The sequence below is a fragment of the Myotis davidii genome, unplaced genomic scaffold (genome assembly GCF_000327345.1).
Source record: "Myotis davidii unplaced genomic scaffold, ASM32734v1 scaffold324, whole genome shotgun sequence".
Lineage (NCBI taxonomy): Eukaryota > Metazoa > Chordata > Mammalia > Chiroptera > Vespertilionidae > Myotis > Myotis davidii.
In genome coordinates, this window is record NW_006295053.1 from 161,490 (window position 1) to 174,134 (window position 12,645).

At 51.1% G+C, this 12,645-nt stretch overlaps 1 long non-coding RNA gene across 2 annotated transcripts in view; it reads left to right on the forward strand.

The window, feature by feature from the left end:
* The window catches only part of LOC107184070, a 21,432-nt gene that overhangs the window by 2,443 nt on the left and 6,344 nt on the right, over positions 1-12,645 (forward strand). The window contains exons 1-2 of one of the 2 annotated variants that reach the window (XR_001514895.1): positions 4,598-4,744; positions 6,826-7,012. This is a non-coding gene — a long non-coding RNA (uncharacterized LOC107184070). Of the gene's footprint in view, positions 1-4,597; positions 4,745-6,825; positions 7,013-12,645 lie in introns of those variants that run through there. The other variant, XR_001514894.1, reaches the window with a different exon arrangement.

Consider the following 12,645-nt stretch of genomic DNA (forward strand, 5'->3'; position numbering starts at 1 on the left):
AGAAAGTGTAAGAGAGAGGGGAAGACAGAAAGAAACACTGATATGAGAGTAACACATCGATTGGTTGCCTCCTGTGCCTCTGTGTGCGCCCTGACCAGGGCCCGGGCTTGGAAGGAGCCTGCAACTGAGGTATGTGCCCTTGACCAGAATCGAACCTCTAGGACCCTTCAGTCCCCAGGCTGACACTCTATCCACTGAGCTAAAACAGCTAGAGTGAGAGCATCCTGATTCCTAAAGATGTTTCTAATGAGATTAATGGTATTACCAAACATGGGTTGTTGTTTTTTCACATTGTATAATGAAATGTGGATAACTCCGTGAATCCAATATTTTTCAAATGACCAATGTGTGGTATTAAAAAGTTTGCATGGGTGAAAGAAAAATATTTGAGATATAGTAAGTGACAAGAGAAAGTTGCAGAGAAATATCCCATCTTACTCTGCATACATATATATGGGCAGTATGGCTCAGTTGGTTAAGTGTCATCCCATGCACCGAAATGTCACTGGTTTGATTCCCAGTCAGGGCACATACTCAGGTTGTGAGTTTGGAGCCCGGGTTGGGGTGCATGTATGAGGCAGCCAATCAATGTTTCTCTGTATTTCTCTCTCTCCTTCTCCCTTCTTCTCTTTCTAAAATCAATAATAATATATTTTTTAAAAGAATAGATTTGAATGGAACAGAGTAGGAAAGGCACATTGATGTTTCAGATTCCACAGAGTAATTAACCTTTGGGAATCTATCACTTGTTCGTTTTGTTATCCTATATAATAAGAGGGTAGTATGCAAATTGACCGAATAGCAGAACCACCAGTTGCTATGATGCACACTGACCACCAGGGGGCAGACGCTCACCTGGTGGTCAGTGTGTTCCCACAGGGGGAATGCTGCTCAGCCACAAGTTGGCCTGCCTCCTCGGCAACGGTAAGGATGTCCAACTGCGGCTTAGGCCTGCTCACCCCGAGGGCTCCCAGGCTGTCAGAGGGATGTCTGGCTGCCAACTTAGGCCTGATCCCCCTGGTGAGTGAGCCTAAGCCAGCAGGTGGACATCCCCCAAGGGTCCCGGACTGCAAGAGAAAAGGATGCCGTGCACTGGACCTCTAGTAGTAAAAGAATAGCCCACCTTGGCTGGTGTTGCTCAGTGGTCTGAGCGTCAACCCATGGACCAGAAGGTCACAGTTCCATTCCTGGCCAGGGCAAATGCCTGGGTTGTGGGCTCGATGACCAGCAGGGGGCGTGCAGGAGGCCTCCAATCAATGATTCTCTCTCATCATTGATGTTTCTCTCTCTCTCCCTCTCCCTTCCTCTCTAAAATCACTTAAGTCTCAGCAACCAGGAAACGGAGGCCAGGAAATGATGAGCTGGTCAGAGCCACCTTGAGATCCAGGATAAAAAGGCCACCTGGGCCCACACTCACCCTGGATAGGGCCACACCTAAGTCTCAGCAACCAGGAAACGGAGGCCAGGGAATAGTGTTCTGGTCAGAGCCACCTTGAGGCCCAGGATAAAAAGGCCACCTGGGCCCACACTCACGCAGATCAGGGGCCCCTGAGCTAGCGGTGCCCACCTTGCCCAGATCCACCCCTGGTCCTGGCCATGGTGCAGGCCTGATACGTGGACAAGTCCCAGGACGACCTGAGGTGGCCCCGTGGCCCAGAGCTGGCTGCCCGGTCCACCTGGAGCAGCTGCTCAGGCGCTGAGTCCTTTCCTGGAAACTAACAGACATGAGAATGATCCAGAATTAGAAAAGTTCCAAAAAGAGAAACCAGAAACTGCTCCTGAATGGACCTCATGACCTTGGGCAGAGATGAGCTGCCCAGTTATGAAGATAAGGTTAAGATGTTTTGCGAGGAGCGCGTCCCCGTGGATGTAAGGTTTGCTGCGTCTTGGGCGGCCGTGGCTGCTTCGATGTAAGCGATAAAGAGGAATAGTGGGTCCGGATCTTCGTGGGGGAAAGAGACGTGGTAACTTCCTGCACGAATGCATCACTGCTTCCCACGGGAGGAAAGAACAAGGTGACAGCCATGTGGCTGTTTGTGGGAGAACCAGTGGGGAGCACATACAGTCAGCCAGCTATTTCCACGCCCGGGGACAGTGCATGAAATGTTTGGCACAGAGAGAGCATAGCTGTGCTCCCTGGGATCTGACACACTCTTTTTGTTAATCCTCACCCGAGGATATTTTTCCATTGATTTTTAGAGAGAGTGGGAGAGAGAGATAGAGTGAAAGGCAGAGAAACATCGATGTGAGAGAAACACATTCATTAGTTGCCTCCTGCATGCGTCCTGACCAGAGGGCCCGAGCCGGGGAGAGGCCTGAAACCAAGGTAAGTGCCCTGGACCGGAATTGAACCTGGGACCCTTTGGTCCGCAGGCAGATGCTCTATCCATTGAGCCAAACAGGCTAGGGCAAGCTGCCACACTCTTGTAATGTTCCTAAACATGATAAGTGAGCAGAAAACCAATCAATTTTCTCTTTGCTTTTATAACGTAGGCTTGAAGCTAGGTTTCTTTTCTTGGCAATATTTTTAAAATCAGAATATTTGTTTTTATGTTATTTATTTATTCCTCACTCAGGGATATGTTTCTTGATTTTAGAGAGAGGGGAAAAGAGAGAGAGAAGCATCAATTTGTTGTTCCACCTATTCATGCATTCATTGGTCGATGTCTATGCCCTGCCCGGGATCGAACCTGCAACCTTGGTGTACCAGGATGATGCTCTAACCCGCTGAGCTAGCTGGCCAGGGCCCTTTTTCGTTTTGTATTGGAGCAATTAAGATGTCTTTAATCTCCCTCACCCCATTTAGTGATTTGGAAATTATACATTCTTTCTTTTTCTGTTTCTTTCTTTTTTTCCTTTTTGAGAGTACATTTATTAAAGCTGGGGACAGTATAACAAGGAAGGGCTCAGGATAGAAGAAGCTACAGGAGAGAGAGAGCCTAGGCAGGGCTGCTTTGGCTCACTGAGAAGTCAGAGAAAAGGGGGCCTTGGGGCCAGGTTTGGGGGTTAGCCCATTGCTCCCATGGTTACAAGGCTGGTGGAGACCCTTAGAGTTTAGGGGATGCATGCCTGAGAGGGAAGAAGAGGGAGAAGGGAAAGGCAAGAGCATGTACCTGGGAGGCGGGTGGGAGGGGCGTGCGCTGGAAATTATCCATTCTATTTCTGCTTGATTAGAAATGAAATTCTCAGCTTGACTTTTCAAAGTTAAAAACTCTGAAAAATATGAGAAACTTTGCCCTAGCTGGTTTGGCTCAGTGGATAGAGCGTCAGCCTGCGGACTAAAGATTCCCGGATTTGATTCTGGTCAAGGGCACATGCCCAGGTTGTGGGCTCGATCCCCAGTGTGCAGCCTGCAGGAGGCAGCCGATCCATGATTCTCTCACATCATTGCTGTTTCTCTCTCTCTCTCTCCCCTCTCCCTTCCTCTCTGAAATCAATAAAAATATATTTAAAAATAAATATATATATGAAAAGCTTAGATGACTTCTCTCCGATTCCTTCTCTCTGAGCTTTCATGTTACCATTCCCCAGTAATTTAGTTCCCCTGGGTTTTCTGAGGCCCTTCATTTGTTTATCAAGTAGATTCATCAAGACGTTGGCCCTCGCCCTTGCTTAGCTCAGCATCATGCCTTGCATTCCCCTCCTGCCTCCTGGGTCCAACTTCCTAAAAACTGCAGGGCATCGCCTAACGGGTCTTTCAACAAAGGACTGAGGAATCAAGTTTCTCCATCTCAGATTGTTCAATTTTACCTTCACTTTTTTTAACCTTTTACTGAACTATAACACACACACACACAGACACACACACATACGCACACGCACATTCACCGCCCCCCCCATTCTCCTCTGGTAATCACCATCCTATTGTCTGCCTATGAGTTTCCTTGTTTGTTTTTTCTGCTTAATCCCGGCACCTTTTTAACCTGGAAATGGTGACTTTTGAGTCTTTTTAAAAAATATATATTTTATTGATTTTTTACAGAGAGGGAGAGAGAGGGATAGAGAGTGAGAAACATTGATGAGAGAGAAACATCGATCAGCTGCCTCCTGCACGCCCCCTCCTGGGGATGTGCCCGACACCAAGGTACATGCCCTTGACCGGAATCGAACCTGGGACCCTTCAGTCTGCAGGCCGATGCTCTATCCACTGAGCCAAACCAGTTAGGGCAACTTTTGAGTCTTTTAATATAATGTATTTCATTGTAAGTTCATATAACTTGTGTGGGATTTTTTATTATAATAATGGCTGTGTCTAACAGCTGGCTTGCAAAATTCCTGACAGTGTAACAACCATCGGCTCCATGAGCCTGGACAAGCCCTCTCCTGCCGCTGAATTAGCTACCGGTCCCCTCCCAGAGCCCATCCTGACACACAAATGGCCTTCATGTTTGGTTTAGGGCCTGGCCACTGGACAGGTGCTCAGGACGGGCCCAGTGTCCTTTGTGAGGGCCAGCGCTTGTTCCCCTGGTGACTGTGTCCCCTCCCCCTGGACACAGCCCAAAAGGTGACCTTTCCCCTCCCTGGCTCGAAGCTGTTTTCATGCCGAGCCACCGGCAGCTGCCCCCACTTCAGGACAGACTATGTCAGGAGTGCCCAGGACGTGCACCCGCAGCAGCGAGCGCAGCCAGTGCCGGGCCACATCAGGTGCTCCCAAGGGCATCCACGTGGCCAGAGGAGAGCGGCCGCCGCCGGGGAGGAGCGGCCGGCTCCTGGGCTCTCGGCCCCAGGACATCTGTGGTCTCAGGTGAGGAGGGACCCCACAGTCCTCTGCCCTCACATGTTTCAGACCTGGATCCAAATGACCGCTCCTCCGTGTAACCTCACTTCTCTCGTTGCTGCTCTCCCCTTGCAAACACCAGAGATAGTCGTAATGTTGAGGGTGACATGCATGGGGTACTTGCTCTAGAATTAACCCACTTCAGTGTCATAACAGTCCTATGAAGTATGTACTATTCTTTTTAAAAAATATATATTTCATTGATTTTTTTTACAGAGAGGAAGGGAGAGGGATAGAGAGTTAGAAATATCGATTAGAGAGAAACACCTATCTGCTGCCTCCTGTACCCCCCCTACTGGGGATGTGCCCGCAACCAAGGTACATGCCCTTGACCGGAATCGAACCTGGGACCCTTCAGTCCTTAGGCCGACGCTCTATCCACTGAGCCAAACCGGCTAGGGCTCTTTTTATTTTTTATTTTATTTTTTTTTGAGAGGGGGAGGGGCATTGATTTATTGTTCTACTTAGTTATGCATTGGTTGATTCTTGTATGTGTCCTGACTAGGGATCGAACCCACAACCTTGGTGTAGCAGGACCATGCTCTCTAACCAACTGAGCTACCTGGCCAGGGCAAAGTAGGTACTATTCTTTTTTTTTTTTAATGTTTTTATTGATTTTAGAGAGAGAGGAAGTGAGAGGAAGAGAGATAGAAACATCGATGAGAGAGAAACATCAACCGGCTGCCTCTTGCATGCCCCCAACCTGGGCATGTGCCCTGACCGGGAGTCCAACTGGTGACCTCTGAGTTCCTGGGTCCGCACTCAAAATCTGAGCCACACCCAGCTAGAATTTTGTTGATTTTTAGATTTAGGGGAGAGAGAGAGAGAGAGAGAGAGAGACCCACAACCTTTTGGAGTACCAGGTGACGATCCAACAACCTGAGCCACCTGCCCAGGGTGGGTTTTAGGTGAGGTTTTTCGTCTTGTTTTGTCTTTATAAGCTGGAAATACCCTTCGCAAATTGATATGCTGACTAAAGGGAGCTGGCAGAGGTGAGGCTGAAGGTGTCAGTGAGAGAGGAGGTGATGGAGGGAGGTGGCTGAGCCCACACGCTGATTTTTTTGAGAGAGAGAGACAGACAGACAGACATTGATTTATTGTTCTACTGCATTGTGCATTGGTTGATTCTTGTATGTGTCCTGACTAGGGATCAAACCCACAACCTTGGTGTAGCAGGACCATGCTCTCTAACCAACTGAGCTACCTGGCCAGGGCAAAGTAGGTACTATTCTTTTTTTTAAAATGTTTTTATTGATTTTAGCAAGAGAGGAAGTGAGAGGAAGAGAGATAGAAACATCCATGAGAGAGAAACATCAACCGGCTGCCTCTTGCACGCCCCCAACCTGGGCATGTGCCCTGACCGGGAGTCCAACTGGTGACCTCTGAGTTCCTGGGTCAACACTCAAAATCTGAGCCACACCCACTAGAATTTTGTTGAGTTTTAGATTTAGGAGAGAGAGAGAGAGAGAAAGAGAGAGAGAGAGAGAGAGACCCACAACTTTATGGTGTACAGGGTGATGCTCCAACGACCTGAGCCAGCTGACCAGGGTGGGTTTTAGGTGAGGTTTTTCATCTTGTTTTGTCTTTATAAGCTGGGAATACCCTTAGCAAGTTGATATGCTGACTAAAGAGAGCTGGCAGAGGTGAGGCTGAAGGTGCCAGTGAGAGGGGAGAGTGATGGAGGGAGGTGGCTGAGCCCACACGCTGAGGGGTCCAAGCTGCAGACTGAGAACATTCACCCCCTCTCCGGGGCTGAGGGGGCTGAGACGGTCGCAGCCCGGTGGCCTCTGTGGCCTCTGATAAGTAGGGGCGGAGAGTGGCCGGGATGGAGTAGTTTGGTGGAGTCTGTAACACCCAGTTTGGGAGAACAGGTCAGGGAGGTTGCCAAGACAACAACGGAAGAAGGGAGTAATACAAATGAGTGAGACAGCCCCCTCCGGTGTCATTGCCCCAGAAGCCGAATCCTTAGACGTCTTTGTGGACGCTGGTTATACCTGTAGCCATTAAGCTCTCTCATCCTCTCCTTTCTTTATTGCTTTTGCCACCAGGAGGTGACACTCGCTCCAGCTTCAAAGGACAGCTCCCCATGGCCCCCCAATAAAAGCTACATGGAGGTGACTCGATCTCTCCCCAGCCTGGAAGGTTACTCGGAGATGTCAGCTGCCTGCAACCTGGGAAAGGGCTCTCACCAGACACGGAGCCGGCCAGCCCTCCGTCTTGGACTTCCGGAGCCAGGTCAGCAATTTTTCCGCTGTGTCACGGGCTGCCCCACAAGGTGCCGTGGTCTCCGAAAGCCTCCCCTTACTTGGTCAAACAGAAAAGACAGCTTTGGCATTGGCCTCCCTGGACCCGGCCGCGTTGTAGGAATTCGTGGCAAGCACTGGCCCTCTGCCCGGGAACCTGATTTAGCGCTTCAATAATTCAGACCCGAGTTTCACGAGGAGGCAAGCAGCTTTCCTCTCTGACCTCTGGCAGTGGGTACAGAGGAGCCACCTAGAAAGAGTTCTGTGACCACTTAGCCACGCCTGCCGAGGGCAAGGCAGAGCGAGAGTTAACCCGGGCTGCCCAATACTTGCCCAAGCTGGCCAGGGCGAAGGTAGGTGCTAGGCATAAGGACGAGCTTTGCAGAAAAGCTTGGAGAGGGAAGAGTCTGCAGAAGCCTTGGCCTTTCTGTTTCTTCACCGAGCGGTTTCTTTTTATTAAAATATTTATTTATTTACTTCAATATATATTTTTTGTTGATTTCAGAGAGGAAGGGAGAGGGAGAGATAGAAACATCCATGATGAGAATGAGTCATTGATCGGCTGCCTCCTGCCCACCCACTGCTGGGGATCGAGCCTGCAACCCGGGTAGGTGCCCTGATCAGGAATCGAACTGTGACCTCCTGGTTCATAAGTCGACCCTCAACCATTGAGCTACGCTGGCCGGGCTAATATTTATTGATTTTAGAGAGTTAGAAAGAAGTGAGAGAGAAAGATTAATTTGTTGTTCCACTTATTCATGCATTCACTGGTTGATTCCTTTTTCTTTTTTTTTTTATAATCCTCACCCAAGGATATGTGTGTGTGTGTATTTAATTGATTTCAGAGAGAGAGAGGAAGGGTGAGGGAGAGAGGGAGAGAGAGAGAAACATCAGTGTGAGAGAGAAACATTGATTGATTGCCTCTTGTTTGTGCCCCTACTGGGGATTGAACCCAAAACCCAGGCATGTGCCCTGACTGGGAATCGAACCCATGACCTTTGGTGTATGGATTGACGCTCTAATCAACTGAGTCACACTGGTCAGGGCTTACTGGTTGATTCTTGTATGTGCCTTGACCAGGAATCAAACCCAGAATTTCGGTGTATTTGGGATGACATTTTAATCAACTGAACTACCTGGCCAGGTCCCTCTGTGAGTAGTTTTAGGTGCTACGGTTGTTGACTGAGAATGTTTATGTCTATTTGGGGAAATCAAGGCAGGGGGCCTGCAGAAGGGAGAAGGACAAACCAGCGGCTCTCAGGGTCTGTCTGTACATCCCCCGCCCCGTGTTGAATTCAGGGCACAGTGAGCAGAGCAGTTACCAAGATTTCTGGCCAAGGCTGCCTCTTGGCGCCCAGATCTGAAGAGACGGGGAGGCCAGGGGCCTGTCAAAATAGCCTGGTGGGAGGAATGCTGAGTTTCTTCCTGCCAGAGGCAGGCACAGGACGTACCAGATGCAGCCTGGTCCTGTGCTCTGGGTACAAATGGATTTAGATTCTGTGGGGCCTGAAGCTCACACAGTTGGGTCGGCCAGGCAGGGGGGTGCCATTTAAAGAAAAGAATACAGAATTAGGTACTGAGCCTTGGAAGGGGCCCATGCCAGGGACGGGCCCTGAAGCCTCACCAAGGGATCTGCGTGGAGAAGAAAATAAAATGGTGCGAGGATGGACAGAGCATCCAGGACAGGGGAACCGACTCCAGCTCGGAACCGTCCGGGGAGGTTGACTTCTGAGCTGCAAACCAAATGACAAGGGGCTGGCCCAGGGGACACGTGCAAAGGGCCTGGGGCAGAAACAGGCTTGATGCCAGACGCCGGAGAAGATCCGTGTGTCCGGAGTGCGGTGAGCCAGGGCAGAGGGAGACGTGCTGGGCTCAGAGGAGCGGGCAAGGGCTGGTTCCCATGGGCCTTGGAGGCCTGGCAAGGAGGCCTGGCCATTATTCCGGGATCCGTGGGAAACCATCGCAGGCTTTTCAGTGAGGCTCACTGTGAAAGGGGCAGCAGAGTGGTGTGTGGAGAACGGCTCGCACACAATTCCAAAAAGGGGGTGGCAAGTGGAGGCAGTTGGCAGTGGGGGGGGAGGGTAAGGGATGTTGGGAGAACCTGGTCCTTGCAGGTCTGACAGTCAGGGCGCAGTCACGAACAGAGGGTGGCTCCTCCCAACTCCCACGGAGGCCCCCTCTGCTAGGCCTCCCCATTACTCACACCCACCCCCCAGAGCACTTTGAGAACAAAAGGGCTCCTGCCTACCCTTGCCGCTGGGATTTGTGGGTATGGGCGGCTTCGGAGGTCCTGGGTCAGTGTCAGGGGCCCTTAGCAACCCCAGGGGTCCAGAGGGGAGCACCCCTTCCCAGACTGTCTGATGGCCACGTGTGGGGTGGAAAGGCAGGCGAGCCCTCTGAACGCCCTGCCACCCAGCCTCTGGCTCAGCTGCGTGGCCCTGGGCCTCCTGCGGGCAGTGATCTTATGGGAGCCTCTATGGTGCTCCGACCCAAGCAGAAAGCAAGACGCACGGGGTCGGGGTGGGGGGTGGACAAGGAAGGAGGGACTGCGCTGCTGGGGTGCCCAGTGACGGGTCTGCCTGTGCAGAGGGGGGAAAGCGGTTGAGAGGGCCTTCAAGCCAGGGAGGGGGGCCGCGGAGGACAAGCAGCAGGTGTGGATGGACTGCACCCAGCAGCCCGGCCTCTCCCCCAGAACCCCCAGGTGAATCCACAGGACGAACCACCTCCCCGGACAAGGGCAGGGCAGCATCTTCAGAGCCGAAGGCTGGACACCAGTCCACATGGTAGCGCCAGTTCACTTCCGTGCTTGGGCCTCGGGTGTGGGAAGACCACACGGTGAAGCGCTGGGTCTTCAGTGATGCCTGCTGGCAGGTGCGGGAAACGTGGGTTCCAGCACTGAGTCTGAGACTCTAACAAGGGGCCTGGGCCAGGTCAGAGTGATTCTTGGTGGGTAGGGTGGGGGGTAGCAGGAACGTTGCTCACCGTTCAGGTCATGAGAGAGAGAAAGAGAGAGGTAGCGCCCTGTAGAAGGAAAGGGAGAAAACCCCTGTGATATTTTGGATGTACATACTGGTTACAGGGGCCAAGCAAGCATGCTTAAAAGGGAACAATAGCTGAAACCGGTTTGGCTCAGTGGATAGGGCGTCGGCCTGCGGACTGAAGGGTCCCAGGTTCGATTCCGGTCAGGGGCATGTACCTGGGTTGCGGGCACATCCCCGGTGGGAGATGTGCAGGAGGCAGCTGATCAATGTTTCTCTCATGGATGTTTCTGGCTCTCTATCTCTCTCCCTTCCTCTCTGTAAAAAATCAATAAAATATTTTTAAAAAAAGGGAACAATAGTTGGGAGGAACAGAGGATTCCCAGAAAAAAGACAAAAACAAAAAGCCAACCAACCATCAAACAAAGAAACAATGGACAAGGACAGAAGCAGCCCTGTGGCCTCAGGCAGCTCTGGCTGTCCACAGTGAGGCCCTGCCCCCAGCCGGCCGGAGGGGCCCCATTTGAAGTGGATAAAACTGAAAAAAAAAAAAAAAGGCCGTACCCTTTTATGTAATGATGTTTACTTTGAATTTATATTAGTTCACACAAACACTCCATCCATGCTTTTGTTCCGGCCCTCCGGTCCAGTGTAAGAACCCATTGTGGCCCTCGAGTCAAAAAGTTTGCCCACCCCTGGATTAGGGTGTCAGTGGTGTTAAGCCATCAGTAGGCGGAGACCAAAGCATTGAAATGGTTGGGATCAGCCAAACTATGGAAGGTGACTTGGGTGGGGCCCAGGCTGATAGGAATATAAGCAGGTAAGGGAGAAAGTTCCTGGCCAGGAGGAAGCTCTTCTCAAGGTGAGACATGGCGAGGCCAGGTAGCTCCATTGGTTAGAGTGTCGTCCCAATATGCTGAGGTTTTGAGTTTGATCTCCAAGAATCAACCAATGAATGCATAAATAAGTGGAACAACAAGTGGATCTCTCTCTCTCTCTCTCTCTCTCTCTCTCTCTATCTATCTCTCTCTCTCTCCCCCGCTCCCCCCCCCTTCCTCTCTCTCTATAAAAAAGTCAATTAACCCGGCCAGCATAGCTCAGTGGTTGAGCATCGACCTATGAACCCTGAGGGCACATGCCTGGGTTGTGGGCTCAATCGCTGGTTGGAGCGTGCGGGAGGCAGCTGATCAGTGATTCTCTCTCCTCATTGATGTTTGTATCTATCTCTCCCTCTCCCTTCCTCTCTGAAATCAATTAAAAATATATTTTTTTTAAAAAAAATCAATTAAAAAAAATAAAACGATGGGGCAGAGCAGTCTGTTAGCAAAGAGCCAGAAGGTGGCAGTGTCTCCCCAGGGAGGGGCATAGGGCTGAGGAGGTGTCCTGTAGCCACCACAGCCAGTCACCAGACGCGCAGCCCCATTGCCCCTCCCCACGCGCCACGCCTGCCAGGCCTCCCTCCCGTGGCCTGGCCCCCGACTTGGTCTGCCCATGACAAAGTGCCTCGTCCGTGACCCGTACAACAGCTGGGGAGGCCCTGGCCTCTGAGATCTAAATAGAATCCTCTCCCACTCCCATCTCACAGGCAGTGGGACCCCCAGCATCCTCCTCACTGTTTCCAGGGTTCAAAAGGGCTTGTTGCCTGGCTGGTGTGGTTCAGTGGTTGAGCATCGACCTATGAACCAAGAGGTCACGGTTCAATTCCCCGTCAGGGCACATGCCTGGGTTGCTGGCTCCATCCCCAGTGTGGAGAGTGCAGGAGGCAGCTGATCAATGATTCCCTCTCATCATTGATGTTTCTCTCTCCCTCCCTCTCCTTTCCTCTTTGAAATCAATAAATATATATATTTTTTTAAATTAAGAGGGCTTGTTACCTAGTCCCCCGGCCGAGTGCTGTACTGCTGACCTCCTAGCCCAGTGATGGCAAACCTATGACACACATGTCAGAGAGAAAAACCCATCCTACCATTCATATGGAATCTCAGGGGATTTTGCGTAGCCAAAACAATCTTGAAAAAGAAGGCCAAAGTTGGAAACCGCACACTTTGTACAAAGCTTATAGTAATCAAAGCAATATGTGACTGCCATAAAGAGAGACACGTAACCCTGGCGGGCGTGGCTCAGTTGGCTGGGTGTCAATTCCGGTCAGGGCACAGGCCCGGGCTGCGGGCTCGATCCCCAGTAGAGGGCGTGCAGGAGGCAGCCAGTTGCTGGTTCTCTCTCATCAATGTTTCTCCCTCTCCCTGTCTCTTCCCTCTGCCATGCGCCTGAACTGGAAGTCAGTCTCTGAGCCAAGACTTCTCCTTGCAGAAGACACAGCCTGGGGAAGCAAACAGTTGAGAGTGGAATATTATTGGTCCTGGTCTTTAAAAGTCCTGTGGAATCAAAACCCCAACGACTTTTTTTCCGAAAGAGAAAAACCCATCCTACCATTCATATGGAATCTCAGGGGATTTTGCGTAGCCAAAACAATCTTGAAAAAGAAGGCCAAAGTTGGAAACCGCACACTTTGTACAAAGCTTATAGTAATCAAAGCAATATGTGACTGCCATAAAGAGAGACACGTAACCCTAGCGGGCGTGGCTCAGTTGGCTGGGTGTCAATTCCGGTCAGGGCACAGGCCCGGGCTGCAGGCTCGATCCCCCGG